This window comes from Panthera leo (genome assembly GCF_018350215.1).
Source record: "Panthera leo isolate Ple1 chromosome Y unlocalized genomic scaffold, P.leo_Ple1_pat1.1 chrY_random_Un_scaffold_86, whole genome shotgun sequence".
NCBI lineage: Eukaryota > Metazoa > Chordata > Mammalia > Carnivora > Felidae > Panthera > Panthera leo.
The window spans coordinates 92,434-112,259 of NW_024962240.1; positions in this window are offsets into that span (position 1 = coordinate 92,434).

The window sequence follows — 19,826 nt, forward strand, 5'->3', positions numbered from 1 at the left end:
AGGCTGGTGGCCTTGCACTAGCCCTCCCGGCAGCTCAGAGGCAAGCTCAGGGCCAGCACCGTTCTGCCCCCAGCCACCTAGTCACCCGTCCCCCTGCAGTCCGTTTGCCTGCACCCCCTCTGCCCTTCCCTGGTATTGCCGAGGTAGGACCAGATTTGCGGCTCAAACCTGGCTCAGCCTTCCAAGGGCAGGTCAGTGGCCCAGCCTCAGGTAAGACTCTGCTGCAGTCTGCTTCCCGGCCTCCTCACATCTGTTGGCTCACCACCTGTCACAGCTTTCCCAATCCAGGCCTATGAGAGCACCCTCAGCAGGCAGCTCCTGGACGGCAGGACCTAATGGTATGATTGCACGGAGCGCTTCTAACACGTTACACGAATGTATGAAGACACAGGGCCGAGCACTCGAGAAACGGCAAAGGGCTCCCTTCCCCGGTGGTGGTCAGACAACATACTGCTGTGGACGGTGATGTCATGCTGGATTGAATCCATATAGTCCTATGGGATGCGAGCCACAGAGTTCCCGCCTTTATACATGAGAAGAATTAAGATAAAAATTCCCAAATGGCCTAAAGAGCTGAGACTGATACAGGACATCAAAGCTGCATTTGGAACAAACGCCAGGCTGAGAGGCAGCATTCCCACAGGATGAAAGAGGCGGGGCGCCCTAGCCCTGCCTGTAACCCTGCCGCATCGCCACCCATAGCTGCTTCCAAGAACATCGGTGCCAACCAATGTCAGGGCTGCGTGCAGACCCACCTGCTGCAGGATAGCTCCAAGGAGCCAGGAGCAGAGGGGCTCCCAGCACAACACAGGGGCGGTGCGGAGTTCACTGCAGCTTAGTGGCATCCAGAAAACAAAGCAGGCTGCAAGAAATGTGCTCGTAGCGAGCACAGCTGTTGTCACTAGACTTGAAAGCCGCTTTCTTGAAATCTCTAACTCGGCCCGAAGTCTGGCTAACCCTTTCAGCCTCCAGCGAAGAACCTCTACCCTTGGGTGTTAATCTGCTCCTGAACGCAAGCTTAGGGGCTGTAATTAGAGACACAAAAGGATTTAAGGCCGCCGGCAAAGAGGCAGAAAATCACATGAACCAACCCTATCGATAATCCGGACCCGGCAAAACTACCTGCAACACCGGATGATGGTTTGAGAGTACCATAAATGATGAGGTGGGCAGGCGTGCTTCATTGTAACCAAAACTATCTGTTCCCATACGAAGTTGGAAAAAAAAAAAAAAAGCCAGAGCAGTTGCAAGCTTTCCAAACTAATGGATAGCGTGGTATTTAAAAGAAATTTTCCCGAGGATATTTGAAATTATATGTACATTTTAGAAGCTGAGGCTATGGTAATTTTGCCTCCAAAGAGAGAGAGGAGGACTGTGTCCCAGCACTCTTCATGCCATTTCAGTGCACATTCGATAGGATCAGAGCGCAGCAGCCTTAACCCCAGGTCTGAGCAAGACGCCCCCTTTCCCAACACGCTGTGCGCATCAGGCAGACCCTGAGCACATCTCCCGAGGCTGATCTAGTAGGATCAGGAAAATGCCACAAGTGACCCGGTTTCTGGTGTTCACCTGTTCCGAGCCCATCTTAGGCCATGGTGTACCCTCTGTGCCTGCCCAGGACAACAGCCGTGGCTGTCTGTGAAAACACAGGCACAGGAGCCACTCCAGACCCGCCCGGCAGCCCTCCCAGGGAGGTGGCGTGGACACATAGGACAAAGGTGCAGATGACGACTGTCAGCGACACAGAAGAAAAGGTTACCGCATCCGCCCCGAACTTTCCAGTGAGTAGCACTTCCTTCCTCCGCCAAGCAAAGTCGGAACAACAGAGTAGCCCGGAGGGAAGGTCTAGGAAGGAGCTTTCGGCTCAGACTCTCTTCATGGCCTAACAGTTCACCTGACTCCCGGGCAGACACCCCCGCCCCCTCCCTGACCACCTGGGCATCGTGCAGGAGAACAGATGTGCACTTGGTGGGGATCACGGTTACAGGTCTCTGTTTCCAGCTGACCCCACACGGGGAGAAAGGAAGCGCTCTCTCTCTTGAGCCTGGGAAAGAAACTTCACCGGGAGAGATAAAGAGCCACTCGCACCTCCTGACTCACCTTCCCTTCCCGGCTCCTAAGCGATGACAAGACAGCACTGCCCATGGCCCAGGAAACCAGATGCCATGGCTTTGTCCAAGCGGCCCCCCTCAATCCCATCCTGCCTGCTCGCTCCCCTGATCACCACACACAACAAAACAAAACAAGCCTACGGGTAAGAGATACACTAGCAGGAAGGAGTTAGCATGTGAACCGCTGTTTCTACTCATGAAACTCTGGGTACGTAGTTTGCACGGAGGTACATTTCCCCAGAACCTCCGAGAACCACCATACCTGCACTGGCCACCCTCAGTCTTTGCCATAAATGTCAGCCCTTCTCTGGGCCTCTGAGGACGGGCTGGGAGTACAATCAAGTTAAATAAGAGTTGAGCAAGCTAATTCATCATTTGGCCATACTCTCCGGCGGGGCAACACAGGATATTTACGTGTTTGTGGTTCAGTCTATGAATAATTTACAGAGTGCCTTTTTTTTTTTTTTTTTTTTTTTGAGAGAGACAGAGAGAGAGAGAAAGAGAAAGGGGGCACAAGTGAGTGAGGGGCAGAGAGAAACAGAAGCAGGGCTCACCCGAAGCAGGGCTTGAGCTCACTCGATGTGGGACTCGAACTCACAAACTGTGAGATCATGACCTAGGCTGAAGTCAGATGCTTAACCCACTGAACCACCCAGGCGCCCCCAGAGTGCTTTTCTATAAACTGGTCGGGTTTTGTCTGTTTGTTCGTATTTTTAAGAGTACATGATCTACTTTGGAGCTGTACATAAAGTTCTAGAAAATGCTAATTGATCTGTGAGACAGAAGTCCGATAAGTGGTTGCCTGGGGATGGAGAAAGAGGAGAATGGCAGGCTTTAAACACAGATTTAAATTTCGGCAGAGAAGAATACACGTTACCAGTTCCAGAGAAATTGTTTTAAAAGTACCTACTGGTGCCTCTGTAATAAGGACAATGTAAAACTCAGTTTGAAGTTTTAGTGGTCCTTCCTCTGAGCATCTTCAGGATTTTATAGCAGTGAGTTGCCATGTGCTGGGTGACAGCAACAGACCCTAATACTAACTAATTAACCAGCTTACAGAATTTCATTCATGTTTCTGAACAAAGCACCATTTCAGACTTTTTATTTATTTATTTATTTTTTTTGAGAGAGATAGAGAGAGCAAGCGGGGGAGAGGGGCAAAGAGACTGACAGAATCTCAGCACAGAGCCAGACGTGGCTCCACCCCATGACCCTGGGATCATGACCTGAGTTGAAATCAAGAGTTGGATTCTTAACTGAGCCACCCAGGCACCCCTTAGACTTTTTTCTATTAGGCAAAAAATAATATCGACATATCGTATTAAAAATTAATACAAAGTTATTTAAAAAATTGTTGTAATACCTAAGTGTTATTAAAAGTATTTCAAATTGCACAATGGTATATGTCAAATATATATTTTTAAAAATGATCAAAATAAAGTATGTTTTCATAAAAACAGAAGTGAACAATCATTATCTTGTTATACGTATTGCTTAAAACATTAATTCCCATCTAAACCAGAAAATTATCCTGTGCACCCCTCATTTAAAGAAAACTGGACATACAGAATGCAAAAGTGGAGTTCTACACAGTGGCTCCCATCAATCCTTTGGGGCAAAAGTCTCTTCCTTCTCCCCAAGAGTCTTTTAGATAACTTGTCACTGGGGCGCCTGGGTGGCCAGTCAGTTAAGCATCCGACTTCAGCTCAGGTCGTGATCTCGCGGTCCGTGAGTTCGAGCCCCGCGTCAGGCTCTGTGCTGACAGCTCAGAGCCTGGAGCCTGTTTCAGATTCTGTGTCTCCCTCTCTCTGACCCTTCCCTGTTCATGTTCTGTCTCTCTCTGTCTCAAAAATAAATATTAAATTTAAAAATTAAAAAAAAATTTAGATAACTTGTCACCTCCGTCAGCTAGCAGGCACCCTGCATCTCCTCCCTGTCCCTCCACTGACCAGTTCTCTGTGGCATAGATGCTTTGCTTGGAATAGAATTCAGATCATTCTGATATCCTTAAAGATGTTCCTCTACTTAAAAAAAAAAAAAAAAAGCTTCTAAAGATATGGGAAGACGCCCAAATTCATTCATAATGAAAAGTGCCCATTTAAATTGTTTTGAATTTTTAAAAATGTTTATTTTACTTTTGAGATAGAGTGTGCATAAGAGAGAGAAGGGGAGGGGCGGAGAGAGGGAGAGAGAATCCCAAGCAGGCTCCACGCTAACAGCGCAGATGCGAGGCTCAACCTCACAAACCGTGAGATCATGACCTGAGCCGAAATCGAGTCAGATGTTTAACTGACTGAGCCATCAGGTGCCCTAAAAATGCGCATTTAACCAATGAAGCCATTTTCCACCCATCACATTTGAAAAGAGTACAGAACTAAACTGAAAATAACCTCTGCTAGAGTGGACCTGAGCCTGAAAAGTGGTCCGAGAAATTTGGAGGTGGCTATCACAGTTCGTGCTCCCCAAACTTCTGATTCAAGAACCCCAGGTTGGAAATGGACTGCAACGACCTGTACGTACAGGTACACGGACTCGGGTACAGTTACAGGCTTTCACCAGAAGCACCAGAAATATCCGTCTACAGAGGTTCTGTAGAACAGCGGAGGATCCAGACTGTGGAGCAGCGTGGGGTCGTTAAGAGAAATCGCGATCAGACCTCAGCGCAGTCAACCCAGAACGATTTCTGCGGATACAGACGTTAGGTGCACAAGAACGTGTATGATACAAAGAAGCCCAAGATCAGCAGTGAGTGCCAATGCTGCTCTCCGGAGACGCACAACAGAGGTGCAAGGCCCCTGGGCCACCCAATGCCCTTCTGAGCCCGGGGAGTCGACTGCACCCTGGTGTTACTTTAAGAACTGAATAAATGCAGAATACATGTTAGCTTTAGAATATATCGTAGCCAGCACTCCAACACCCGCCTTCTTAGGGTCCTTCTTCTTGTCCCGATCACAGAGCAATAAACAGACCTTCTCTGGGGCACTGCCTAGAACAGAACAGGGTGCACAGCTGACGGTTTCCTGGGGACCAACCCTCCTGCTGACTCCTACGAGCACAGGCACACTGAACCCCCAAAGCTTTTCCTCTTTAAAAATGCAACGAGCTGGGGTGCCTGGGGGGCTCAGCTGGTTAAAGTGTCCGACTCTCGGTTTCAGGCTTAGATCATGAGGTCATGGTCTCACGAGTTCAAGCCCTGTGCTGGGCTCTGTGCTGTCAGCGTGGAGCCTGCTTGGGATTCTCTCTCTCCCTCTCTCTCTGCCCTACCCCACTCACACTGTCTCTCTCAAAATAAACTTAATTTAAAAATTGTTTTAAGTTAAGAAAAAAAAATTTAATATAAAAAATTAAAATAAAAATACAGTGAGTTTTTTTAATGCTAGTTTTTATTGTTATAAACATAACTTGTGAGTATAATAATATAATTTATAAAGTTCTATAAAAGTAATAAGTAATACGTTACTTAAATGTACATTTAAAAATGTTTAAGATGGTAAATTTTTTTTTATTGCTCACCATGATAAATATACTTTTATTTATTTTTTTATTTTTTATTTTTTTTAATTTTTATCCAAATTAGTTAGCATATAGTCAACAACAACTTCAGGAGTAGATTCCTTAGTGCCCCTTCCCCATGTAGCCCATCCCCCCTCCCACACCCCCTCCAGTTACCCTTAGTTTGTTCTCCATATTTAGCAGTCTCTTCTGTTTTGTCCCCCTGCCTGTTTTTAGATTCTTTTTGTTTCCCTTCCCTTACGTTCATCTGTTTTGTCTCTTAAAGTCCTCATGTGAGTGAAGTCATAGGATATTTGTCTTTCTGTGACTGGCTCATTTCACTTAGCATAATACCCTCCAGTTCCATCCACGTAGTTGCAAATGGCAAGACCTCATTCTTTTTGATTGCCAAGTAATACCCCATTGTATATATGTACCACATCTTCTTTATCCATTCATCCATCGATGGACATTTGGGCTCTTTCCATACTTTGGCTATTGTCGATAGTGCTGCTATAAACATAGGGGTGCACGTGTCCCTTTGAAACAGCACACCTGTATCCCGTGGACACATGCCTAGTAGTGCAATTGCTGGGTCATAGGGTAGTTCTATTTCTAGTTTTTTGAGGAACCTCCATACTGTTTTCCAGAGTGGCTGCACCAGCCTGCATTCCCAAGATGGTAAATTTTCTGTTATATGTATTGTACCACAATATCTTTAAAAATTAAAACTAAGAACAGGGGGCATCTGGGTGGCTCTGTGGGTTAAATGTCTGACTCTTTTTAAAAAAAATTTTTTTTCATGTTTATTTATTTTTGAGAGAGAGAGAGAGAGAGAGAGAGCGCGCACAAGCAGGGGAGGGGCAGAGAGAGAGGGAGACAGAATCCAAAGCAGGCTCCAGGCTCTGAGCTGTCAGCATAGAGCCTGACACGGGGCTCAAACCCACAAGCCGTGAGATCATGACTTGAGCGAAATTCGGATGCTTAACCAACTGAACCACCCAGGTGTCCCCTCTTTTTTTTTAATGTTTATTTTTAAAAGAGAGAGACAGAGACAGAGTGACAGAGAGATACAGACAGAGACAGTATGAGTGGGAGAGGGGCAGAGAGAGAGGGAGACACAGAACCTGAGGCAGGCTCTAGGCTCCAGGCTGTCAGCACAGAACCTACGTGGGGCTCAAACTCACAAACCATGAGATCATGACCTGAGCGAAGGCAGACACTTCCGATTGAGCCACCCAGGAACCCCCTTAATCATCTGACCTTTGATCTCAATTCAGGTCTTGGGCTCATGCCCTATGCTGGGCTGCATGCTGGCGTGAAGCATACCTAACAAACCAACCGACCAACCTTGTAAGAATGGGACATACACAGTTCTCTGACTGCTCTTATGTGTTCCACTCACCTGGACTTTGTGGGGCGCCTTCCCATGTCAGGAAACGCTGACATCATTTGTAACAGCAGCACTTTACAGTTTGGGTGGTCTCTAATTCATTTCAGTAATTTCCCTTTGCTGAGTATCTAGGATCCCAGAAACGAAAACTGTGGGTCCAAGACCTGCCTTTTGAAACATGTCGCCAAACTACTCACCGGAAAGTCTGTCTAACCTGTAGTCCAATCGGCATTGTATCAAATACATGCTGGTTCCCCACAATCTCACCGATGTGTCTTGCTAACTGTTAGATCTCTGCCAACAAGACAGCCAGAGCCTACCATCTCAGGGGGCACCTCCGGGGGCGGGGGAGGGGGGCTGGCTCAGTTTGTCAGGCGTCTGACTCTTGGTTTTGGCTCAGGTCATGATCTCACAGTCTGTGAATTCAAGCCCCGTGTCAGGCTCTGCGTTGGCACAGCGGAGCCTGCTTGGGATTCTCTCTCCCTCCCTCTCTCTGCCCCTCCTCCCTCCTTCCCAAAACAAATAATAAATAAACATTAAAAAATACTACTGTCTCATTTTCAAGTAAACCCGCAGATTCCTATGAGAGACTACAGAGGCAACCTCAATCAGCTGGGGAGCTGGTAAGGACTCCCCGAGGCAGTTGATAACACCCAGCTCACCTCTGTGGAGCACGCTTCCCTTCGCATCATCATTACTGCACTAAGCGCCACTAAATCCTAGAACACGTATCCTGCCTTAGAAAGGTCGTTAACGTGACCACAAAGGAATAATTATACAATATGACAGTGTCTCTCCTATCTCATCCTCTCCAAAGGGCTCCCAAACTGCCTATCTAAGAGTTTATTTTTCTGATTTACAGAGAGGGTAGTCTGTACCACTTGGAAATGAAGTTGTTAATTCAGTGTGGCAATGAAATAGAGTTTTTTCTTCCTTGTTTCTGAGCCTCCTCCTTGGATATGGTTTCAGTCACAAAAAAAAAAAATTGAGGGGTGCCTGGGTGGCTTAGTCGGTTGAGCATCCGACTTCAGCTCAGGTCATGATCTTGCAGTCTGTGGGTTCGAGCCCCGCGTCGCGCTCTGTGCTGACGGCTCGGGACCTGGAGCCTGCTTCGGATTCTGTGTCTCCCTCTCTCTCTCTGCCCCTTCCCCGCTCATGCTCTGTCTCTCTCTCTGTCAAAAATAAATAAACATTAAAAAAAATAAAAAATAAAAAGTGAATTCCTTTGGGAATAGGCTTTCAAGTCTACTTGTACTAAAAATGGAAGTAAATGCTTCAGTCCATTTATTTTTTAACACACGTTTAAAAAATGTTTATTTGCTTATTTCTGAGAGAGAGAGACAGAGAGAGAGCGAGCAAGGGAGAGAGAGAGAGAGAGAGAGAGGGCGACACAGAATCCGAAGCAGGCTCCAGGCTCCGAGCTGTCAGCACAGAGCACCGACACGGGGCTGGAACCCACAAACCCATGAGATCATGACCTGAGCCGAAGTCGGATGCTTAACTGAGCCACTCAGGCTCCTGAGTCCATTTATTTTTTAAAATTTACAGTTAAACTTGAAAGAATACACTAATTCCACTTAAAAAAAAAAAAAAGAGGAGGGGCATGCAAACACTTTAGTGTCAATTAGCCAACTACAAAATGCAAGGTAGAGAATTACTTCTATTTGAAGACAAGAAATCACAAGTACCTTTATGGGGGTTCAGGGTCGCTCCTGTGCATAAAAACATCACGCCCCTCATTCCACTTTTCTAACCACTTCAAGTCCTCCAAAGTTCTGCAATCTGATTTGCAGGAACAGGCAGCGCGCTCCCCCCAGACCTCAGCACTGCGCTAGAAACTCCCGGTAGCTGACCAGTGTACAGGCAGCTCTGCACCATTTTCACTCAAAGGCGAAAACGCAGTAGCCTGCCACCTTGTGGAAACAAGAGGTAACAACACTTCATCTGAAGCGTCAGTGCAGCTCTCTAACAGAAGAACCTACATATGCCTGAAGAAAAGAGAAAAGCATTCTAACAGGCACATGAAAAGATGCTCAACCTCACTCATCATCAGGGAAATACAAATCAAAACCGCAATGAGATACCACCTCACACCGGTCAGAGTGGCTAAAATTAACCACTCAGGAAACAACAGATGCTGGCAAGGATGTGGAGGAATGGGGAACCCTCCTGCACCGTGGGTGGGAATGCAAACTGGTGCAGCCACTCTGGAGAACAGTATGGAGGTTCCTCAAAAAATTGAAAATAGAACTACCCTCTGACCCAGCAACTGCACTACTAGGTATTTATCCAAAGGATACAAAAATGCTGATTTGAAGGGGCATATGCACCCCAGTATTTACAGCAGTAATATCAACAATAGCCAAAGTATGGAAAGAGCCTAAACGTCCATCAACTGACAAATGGATAAAGGAGATGTGGTTTATTTTGCATTGTGGGTGGGAATTCCAGCTGGTGCAGCCACTCTGGAAAACATTATGGAGGTTCCTCAAAAAACTAAAAATAGAACTAGCCTACATCCCAGCATTGCACTACTAGGCAATTATCCATAGGATACAGGGGTGCTGTTTCAAAGGGACGCATGCACCCCAATGTTTAGAGCAGCACTATCAACAATAGCCGAAGTGTGGAAAGAGTCCAAATGTCCATCGATGGATGAATGGATAAAAAAGATGTGGTGTATATATACAATGGAGTATTACTCGGCAATCAAAAAGAATGAAATCTCGCCATTTGCAACTACGTGGATGGAAATGGAGGGTATTATGCTAAGTGAAATTAGTCAGAGAAACACAAATATCCTATGACTTCACTCATATGAGGACTTTAAGGGACAAAACAGATGAACCTAAGGGAAAGGAAACAAAAATAATCTAAAAACAGGGAGGGGGACAAAACAGAAGAGACTCATAAATATGGAGGACAAACAGAGGGTTACTGGAGGGGTTGTGGGAGGGGTTGTGGGCTAAATGGGTAAGGGGCACTAAGGAATCTACTCCCGAAATCATTGTTGCACTATATACTAACTAATTTGGAAGTAAATTTAAAAAAATAAAAAAGAAAATAAAAAAGAATAATCTATCCAACAAGGCTGTAATTCAGAATAGAAGGAGAGATAACAAGTTTCCAGAAAAAAAGAATAGTTTAAGAATTTCATCACCTCTAAACCAGCCTTAGGAGAAAACTTAGAGCAAATTCTGTCAATAGAAATAAAAGGCTACAGTCAACAGTAATAAAATTATGAAAGGAAAAAAAAATCAACAGATAAATGGTAACGTAATAAAAGTAGATTAATCACATATACAACCACCGTGGAGTTTAAAGCACAAAAGCAGTAAATTCAATTGTATCTATAAAAACCATTCAAAGGTGGGAGCACCTGGGTGACTTAGTTAAGCATGTAACTCTTGATTTTCATTCAGATCATTATCCCAGGGTTGTAGGATTGAGCCCTGTGTTGGCTCCATACCAAGCATGGAGGTTGCTTGGAAAACTACATCTCCTTCTGCCCTCCCATGCTCACACATGCACTTGCTATCTCTCTCAAAAAAAAAAAAAAAAAAAATTAAAGGATTCACAGAATAAAAAGATATGTTATATACACATGTGTGTGTATATGTCTATAAGGAGTAAAAATTTAACGCTTTTAGAATGGGTTCAAACCTTAGCCACCATGAACTTAATATAGACTAATATTAGAGAAGACTTGTATACAAACATAATAATAAACACAAATCAAGAACCAGTAATAGATATGAAAAGAAAAAAGAGAAAGGAATCCAAGTATATCACTAAAGAAGGTCATAAAACCACAAGGGAAGAAGACCAAGAGAAGAAAGGAACAGAGAAGGACTACAAAAAACAATTCTAAAAATGGCAAAATATACATACCTATCAATAATTGCTTTGAATGTAAATGGGTTAAATGGTTCAATAAAAAGATACAGAGACTGAATGGATAAAAAACAAGACCAATCTATATGTTGTCTAAAGGAGGCTCACTTCAGACCTAAAGACACATGTAGATCTAAAATAGAGCGATGGAGGGGTGCCTGGGTGACTCAGTCAGTTAAGTGTCTGACTTCAGGTTCAGGTCATGCTCTCACAGTTTGTGAATTTGAGCCCCACATCAGGGTCTGTGCTGACAGCTCAGAGCCTGGAGTCTGCTTTGGATTCTTTCTCTGTTCCTCCCCTGCTTGCTCTCTCTCTCCCTCTCTCTCTCAAAAATAAACAAACATTAAAAAATAATAAAATGAAGTGATGAAAAAATACAATGCAAATGGAAGCAAAGAGAAATCTGGGGTAGCAATACTGTATCAGACAAAATGGACTTTAAAATAAAGGCTTTAAGAAAAGAGAGAGAAGATGGGAGCGGTGAAATATATATGGAACTATTTGCAGATGTAAAGGAAGAAATTAATATTCACACAATAAAAATAAAGGACTTTAGTAGCCCACTTTTCAACAGACAGATCCCAGATAGAAAACCAACAACGAAACAATGGCTTTGAATGATGTATTGAACCAGATGGACCTAATAGATATATACAGAGCATTCCATCCAAAAACAACAGAACACACATTCTTTTCAAGCGTACGAGGAACAGTATCCATAACACATCACATGCTAGGCCACAAAACATGTCTCAACAAATTCATTAAGTCTGAAATCATAAAACAATGGGCATAATTTATAACCACAATAGTATGAAATGAGAAATCAATGAAAAGAAATCAAAGGGAAAGATACAAGTCTTTGTGAGGGAGCTAAGATTCTCACAATCATTGCCAAGATGGCAATGGAATAGGAGGACGCAAAGCTTGTGTGTGAAATACAACTAGATAACTATCAAATCATTCTGAATACCCAAGAAATGAATGACAGAACAAACTCTATAACTAGAGGGAGAGAAGAGGCCATATCAAGGATGGTGGTATGGTGGTAACTGCAGAGAGTTGCTTTGGAGTAGAAACAGATAACAGGTGCTGTGGAGGGATGGGAGCCATGGTTGCAGAGAATGAGAGACAGACAGACAGAGAGAGAGAGAGAGAGAGAGAGAGAGAGAGAGAGAGAGAGAGAGAGAAAGAAAGAGAGAAAGAGGGAGAGAGAGAGAGAGAAAGAGGGAGAGAGAGAGAGAGACAGAGAGAGAGAGAGACAGAGAGAGAGAGAGAGAGAGAGAGAGAGAGGGAGACAGAGAGAGAGAGAGAGAGAGAGAGAGAGAAAGAGAGACAGGGAGAGGGAGAGGGAGAGGGAGAGGGAGAGGGAGAGGGAGAGGGAGAGGGAGAGGGAGAGGGAGAGGGAGAGGGAGAGGGAGAGGGAGAGAGAAGCAGATAGGGGACCATGCAAAGATATGCTGCCCCAAAGTCATTGTTTGGGAAAATGAGAGAGGCTGATTTTCATTAGTACTTGCAACCAGAGGGCCTTGAATACTGGAATATTAAAAGGTCAGAGGACTTTGGTGGGATAGAGCCCTGAGGGCACTGCCATGCTCCTGGAGAGAAGGCAAGCAAATAACCCCAGGGCAGACAGCATGATGTGAGGAACACTTGGGGCACAAAAGGGGTAGCTTTATTACTCTTCTGAGAGACATTCTGTTAGAGGGACAAAGAGAAAGGCAGGATCCATTTCCCTCCCTGGCTCTCAGCATGAATTGAGTCACCTGCTGACGGTAGACTGGCCTTGATGTTGGCTGTCTTAGCAGGCTTATATCAGGTCCCATGTCCCTGAACTCTGGCGTGACTTCCCTTCTGACCCAAAGCTACTTCAGTCCCAGTGTGGTGACATCCTGTCCCAATAAGACCAGTGTAAGCCCCTACCACAGCATGTCCCTAAAGCCTGGAGTTTAAAGAGTTAGGAGACTTGCCTGGGATAGAGCCTAATGTACACTGCCCTCTTCCTGGAGGGAAGGCATGCAATGACCCAGAGATGGATAACATGGAAACAGTGATCTGACAATACAGGGGAGAGATTATTCACTCTTCTCAGTGTGCTTCCCTGCAAACATCAGCCATGGAGGGACAAAGGAACTAGATGGTGCCATTGTGCTCCCCTTCTCTCAGCATAAACACATAGCCACCTGCAGTAAGAATCAGAGCATGTAGAATGGATGTATGAACCTGCTTCAGGTTCAACAACCCTGAACTCTGGTGGGACTACCCTTCTCGATGAAGCTTGCCTCAGTCCCAGTGCAGCAGGCCTCTTACTCAGAAGATCAGCAGAAATCCCTCCACACACCATGTCTCCCAACCAGAGAGTCTTCAGGAACTCAGTTCTTGTAGAAATAGTGACAGGTCTCATCACAAGCATACCAGAGCACACCTAGTTAAAACTCTCACATCCTGGCCATGTACCAAACACTTCCTACAGAAAGCAGGGAGAGCCTCAGAAGACAAATGGCCTGAAGACAGAGCAGCCAAAACACAGAAGTGGAGTGCACTCAGCTCATACCAGAACATTCCCTGAAGTGCAAGGCCCTGGACACTACATGACCTTTTATTCTTCATAAGGCCATTACTCTCAGGAGCAGGAAATAAAACATGATTTTCTAACACAAATAATAAGACAGAGACCTAAACAAAATGCCAAGATGAAGGATTAATTACACAAGAAACAACTAGAGAGTGAAACAGATATATGTAACAGAGTTTAAGTGAAACAGATAGAAGTAACATTTCTGATGAAAATTTAAAGTCATATTCATAGATATACTCCCTGGGATTTAGGAAAGCATGGAACACATCAGGGAGACCCTTAAAATAGAGACAAAAGAGTCAAACAATTATTCAAAAATGAAAAATGCTATAACTGAGATTGGCCCTGATGCTGGCTTGATGCAACAAACATGAAGGTCGAAGAATCAAAGGAACCAATAAGTGATATATAAGATACAAAAATAAAATATTAAAGCTGATCAGAAGAGAGAAAGAGGAATTATAGAACATAAGAACAGACTTAGGGAAGTCAGTGGCGCAATCAAATGTAACAACACTCATATCATAGGAATCCCAGAAGAAGAATAGAGAGAAAAGGAGCAGAAAACTTATTTGAGGAAATAACAGCTGAAAACTTCCCTAATCTGGGGAAGGAAACAGACATCAATATCCAAGGAGCACAGAACTCCCATCAAAATCAACAAAAGCAGGTAAACACCAAGACATATTATATAATATTTGCAAAATATAGTGTTAAAATTTTTCTGAAAACAGTTAGGCAAAAGAAGTCTGTAATTTACAAAGGAAGACCCATAAGAAGAGTTATGACTTCTCAACAGAAACTTAGTAACCCCCAAGGAAGGGGCATGATATATCCATGTGATGGCCAGTAACAATCCACAGCAATCAATATTCTACCAGGAAGGATGTAATTCAGAACAAAACGACAGATAAAGAGTTTCTCAGACAAACAAAAACCAAGTGAATTTCTGACCACTAAATCAGGCCTGCAAGTTTAGTACCTCAATATTAAAGGGACTCTGAGTGGAAAGGAGAGACTAAACGTGACAAAGACGAGAAATAATCACAGAAATCTCCAGGAACAATAACAAAACAAGTAATAAAATGGCGGTAAATACATATGAATCAATAATTACTCTGAATGTAAATGGACTAAATGTTCCATTCAAAAGACATAGGCTGTTAGAATGGATTTAAAAACCAATATCAATCTATATGCTGCCTAAAAGAGACTCATTTTGTATCTAAAGACACCTGCAGATTGAAAACACCGAGATGGAAAAACATTTATCACACAAATGCACATCAAAAGAAATCTGGATTAGCAATACTTATATCAGACAAATTAGATTTTTAAAAATGTTTTTATGTTATTTTTGAAAGAGAAAGAGAGGCAGACTGTGAGTGGGGGAGGGGCAGAGGGAGGGGGAGACACAGAATCTGAAACAGGTTCTGTTGTGCCCAGAATTCGCGATCCCCAAAGACCACCAGGGAGCCGAGTCCGATGCAAAAGCAAAGAGCCTTTATTCGAGCTAGCTAGCGCTCAATCCCCTACCTGCACAGACACAGCGGTGAGATGCCAGAGAGAGCCAGCGAATTTCAAAAGCACAAAGGTTTTATAGGGGTCTAGGGGCAGTTGGTGAGGTAATGGCTGTGGCCTCAGCCGATTGGCTGGGGAAGGGTCGGAGTCCCGTTATACAGGTCGCCGGGCGTGTTTTGATCAGGAAGTTGAACGGGTGAGCGGGAGGTTACTCAAGGGGTGGAGGCGTGGTCTGAGGTTTCTGTGATTTTCCCGGAAAGGGGCCATGTCGGGGACATAGTCACTCAAGGTGGAGGACACAGAACGAGATGGAGTCGGCTGGCATAGGTCCGCTCTTTCATTCCCCCCTTGTCATGTAGCTTGCAGACCCAATCATGGGACTGGCTGCATTTCTATTTTGTCCTCTTCTGTTGTTGCGTCCACACGACTCCTGAAACAGAATGCTACGGGCACCAGTGACAGTCACAACAAAGTTTATTACAATGACAGGCAAGGCCGACTGATCGGGACCAACATTCTTGATAAGAATGCGGCCCCGAACAGCCAGGGTACAAAGTTTTTACAGCCGATCACATCGTTTTATCATCACCTGGGAACAGAACAAAGAAACATTTTCCAGATGAGTTAGAAACAGTTGCCAGATGAGTTAGAAACAGTTGCCTAATGAAGTGTTTATTTTAGACTTTCTGCCTGTAAGTTGCAACCAGTGGATCTCCTTGACCCTGCCTCTGATGCTCTTTTCTTTGAACTTTTGTTTCCTTAATTGGTGAAGCCTAATTTACAAGAGTATGAGGGGTAGTTTACAAGAGCAAAGCAAGGCTGTTATCTCTTAACCTTCAGTGTCAACAGAAAGCTGTTATTTTTCGAGCTAAGTATTAGCCCTACACTACAATTTAACCCTTACACTGTTGTTAGGTGCTCACACTGAGCACGGAGGACCATTAGTTGCACGGCCCCCACGCGGTCCCTGACAAACCGGACCAGTCTGTTGATGATACAGGGTCCAAGGATTACTAGTAGGAGCAGGATGGGGAGGGGTCCGGCAAGGGCCGAGATGAGGGTAGTTAACCAGGGAGACCAGTTGAACAAAGACTCGTACCAGGACTGAGATTGTTCTCTCTCTAAATTTTGTTTCTGCAGCCCTTCCCTTATGAGGGCCATAGATTCTTTTACGACCCCCGAGTGATCAACATAGAAGCAACATTCTTCCCCTAGGGCTGCACATAGTACTCCTTGCTACAGGAATAATAAGTTTACTCCTCTTCTGTTTTGGAGTGCTACTTCTGATAAGGAAGTAAGGGATTCCTGTAAATGAGAAATTGATTTTTCAATCTTTCTATGTCTAAGTCAATGGCTGCCCTTAGGGTTCCGTAGTTTTTGTCCCGGATGACGAGTGAGGATATTCCGGTCCCCGCTCCCACTAATCCCAATCCCAAGAACACAGCCAGAGTTAGGGTTGTAATAGTCTCTCTTTACTTTGGGGGTTAGCAGAGCCTAGCCTGTTAAGCATTTCTCCCCCTGAATGGTACACTAACTTGGGGATCAACTGCACGACTATGCAGAAGCTTTCCTTCAAGGAGTTAAGGACCTGGGAGTGGACGCAGGGAGTGAGGCCGCTGGAACATGCCCACCATGCATTTTTAGGGGGAAGTAGATACACTGTCTCCCTGGGGACTGTTAGGGTTTCACTACAGAGATGTGACTGCCTGGGGGGCACGTGGCCTGTACAAGTGCCTTGCCCTGTTACCGCCTGGAGGGTTAATCTTGCAGTAGCCTGCTGCCATCTGCAGGAGCTAGAGTTGGAGGCTGTTGTATAATTGCCCCATAATATGGGGGCCGGACATCTAGATAGAGCCAACAGGACTTGGTCAGGTCAACACTAAACAGTGTTTAGTACCTGGTATGCTCCCACAACCATGCTCCACAGGAGGTCTGCATCAGATAGTAAGTTGTGACCCGGGGCAGGGGATGCGGGTGACACTCTGGTAGGGACAGGGGATGTGGAGGGCCGTGTGGCTGGGGCCTGGGTGCTTCTGGGCGTGGCCGTCTGGGCGGAAGCAGGTCGGGGAACTAGCACTTGGTTGGGTCCTACCCTTGTGGGGGACTGCTGGGTAAGGGGAGTTGCTTGCATTCAGAGGGTAAATAACACTCCCTTGTCCTTGGCTCCCAGCCTAACCCGGTCGTATATCCTGAGTCCCCAGGTCTTTCCACTCTCCCATCCTGTTGTTTCTTTACCTTGGCTTGTAAAGGATATAACTATGGGATTACCGAGCCCCCAGACATATGGTGGTCAGGGGCCACTGGGCCGCTTTACCACCATGAGATCTCCGGTGCGTGGTGGGGTCCACCAGATGTACCCCATCGAGACACATGACCAGGAGGTGCAAAAGTAGTTAGCCACGTTCCCGCATGTGCTCGAGCGAGAGTGGCCAGGGCAGACATAGAAATAAAGGTTCTGCGCATGGAATCTGGGGGCATATGGTGACAAGGGGGACAGAGTTTGGAGGTCTACGCAAAGTTCTGGGAACCAAGTGTCCCTGGGGTGGCTCTGGGATGTCTGATTAAGTATTGTCCCCGAGCTGGTGTCTATGATCTGCCAGGTGATGTTTTGGGGGGCGTGGGGACTCCCGGCAGCATGAGCAATGACAAGCAGAGTTAACAGAGTTACCAATATTAGGTGGGTCAAATGCGCTGTAGCTTGAGCTTGAGCAGGTTGTGTTGGTCCCGACTGATGGCCCATCGCGTGACGAAGTCCTTCCGGATCGAGGAGGGATCCGCTGGCCAAACGTGGGTGTGATGGGCCCAGGTCACGATGCTGCCTACTTTGAGAGTGGTGGGGGTTGTCAGCACCACGATGTAGGGTCCCTTCCAGCGCGGCTCGAGGGTCTCTCGGTGGTGCCTCTTGACGTAGACCCAGTCTCCCGGCCTGTACTGATGAGGTGTTGGGGCCGGGCCAGCCTCGTAGATGGCACGGAGGCACGGCCAAATGTCCTTGTGTGCCCTCTGGAGCCCTCTCAAGGAAATAAAAGGTTCTTGATCTTCAAACTCAGCAAGAAGTTCAGCTCGAAGGTTGGGAATAATAGCGGGTGGCCTGCCAAACATCATCTCGTAGGGAGAAAAAACCCAAGGTGTAAGGAGTGTCCCTAACCCGGTAAAGGGCTTACGGTAGGAGAGTCATCCAGTCCCCGCCAGTCTCCATGGTTAATTTGGTAAGGGTCTCTTTTAGGGTTCTATTCACTCTTTCTACCTGTCCTGAGCTCTGGGGCCTATAAGCACAATGCAATTTCCACTTTGCCCCCACAGCCTTGGCTACTGCCTGCGTTACCTGCGAGGTAAAAGCTGGTCCATTGTCTGATCCTATCACGGCAGGAAAACCATACCTGGGTAAGATGTCTTCTAGTAGCTTCTTAGCCACCATCTGAGCCGTTTCATGCTTGGTTGGGTATGCCTCCACCCAGCCAGAGAAGCTCTCTGTAAATACTAAAAGATATTTATAACCATACTTTCCTGGTTTGACTTCAGTGAAGTCGACTTCCCATTGGGCTCCCGGTCTGGTGCCTCTGAGCCTGGTTCCTTTTTTATTTGATGTGGCTCTCGCATTGGTGAGTTGGCAGGTCTTGCAGGCAGATACAACTTGCTCTATTTTGGTGTCCTGTTGGTGAATCTTGATTCTGGCATGTCGGATTAAGTCTTTTAATTTTTGGACCCCCCTATGAGTAGACCGATGCATGTGCTCTAATACTGAGACTCCGAGCCAGTCTGGCAGCACGAGCTCCTTGTTAGGTGTATACCACCATCCCTTTATCTCCTGGGCCATGGGGAGTTTCTTGATCTGCTGTAACTCCTCCTGGGAGTATTTGGGCTGGTCTGGTAAAACTGGGTCTCCTGGGTCCGGTAGTTGTATGGTCATGGTGGGGACTGAAGTAAGGGCTACTGCCTTGCCTGCCTGGTCAGCCTTTTGATAACCTCTAGCTAGCGGGTTATCAGCTTTCTGGTGCCCTTGGCAGTGGATAATGGCTAGCTTGGCAGGAAGCCATAAGGCCGTAAGCAGGTTAAGTATCTCCTGCTTATTTTTTATAGTCCGTCCTTCTGCCGTCAGTAACCCCCTCTCCTGATAAGTTGTCCCATGAATATGAGCTGTGGCAAACGCATAACGGCTGTCTGTGTAGATGTTAAGCCATTTTCCAGCTCCCAGCATCAGCGCCTTGGTGAGGGCTATGAGCTCCGCTCGCTGGGCTGACGTTCCGGAGGGTAGAGCCTCCGCCCATACGGTGTCCGTTTCGGTGACCACCGCTGCACCCGCATACCTGTGTCCGTCCCGCATAAAGCTGCTGCCATCAGTGAACCAAGTAGCCTCGGCATCGGGGAGGGGCCGGTCGGTCAGGTCCGTCCGGAATCCATGTACTTGTTCCAGGGTTCCCGCACAGTCATGTAGTGGAGCACCTAGGTCAGGGTCGGGCAGCAGGGTTGCAGGATTGAGGGCTGCACTGGGGTGGAACCGCACTCGTGGAGGGCTGAGTAGGAGGCTCTGATAATGAGTCATAGGTGTATTGCTCATCCATCTATCCGGAGGCTGTTTCAGGACCCCTTCAATGGCGTGTGGGGTCGTGATCCAGATCTCCTGTCCTAGGGTCAGTTTGTCTGCGTCCTTGACTAGGAGTGCTGTCGCCGCAATAATTCTTAGGCATGGCGGCCAGGCGGCAGCCACTGGGTCTAGCTTCTTGGACAGGTAAGCCACCGGGCGGTTCCAGGGGCCTAAGGCTTGAGTTAGAACCCCTTTTGCTATTCCCTTGTGTTCATCTACAAAGACATGGAAGGGCCTCGTAATGTCTGGTAG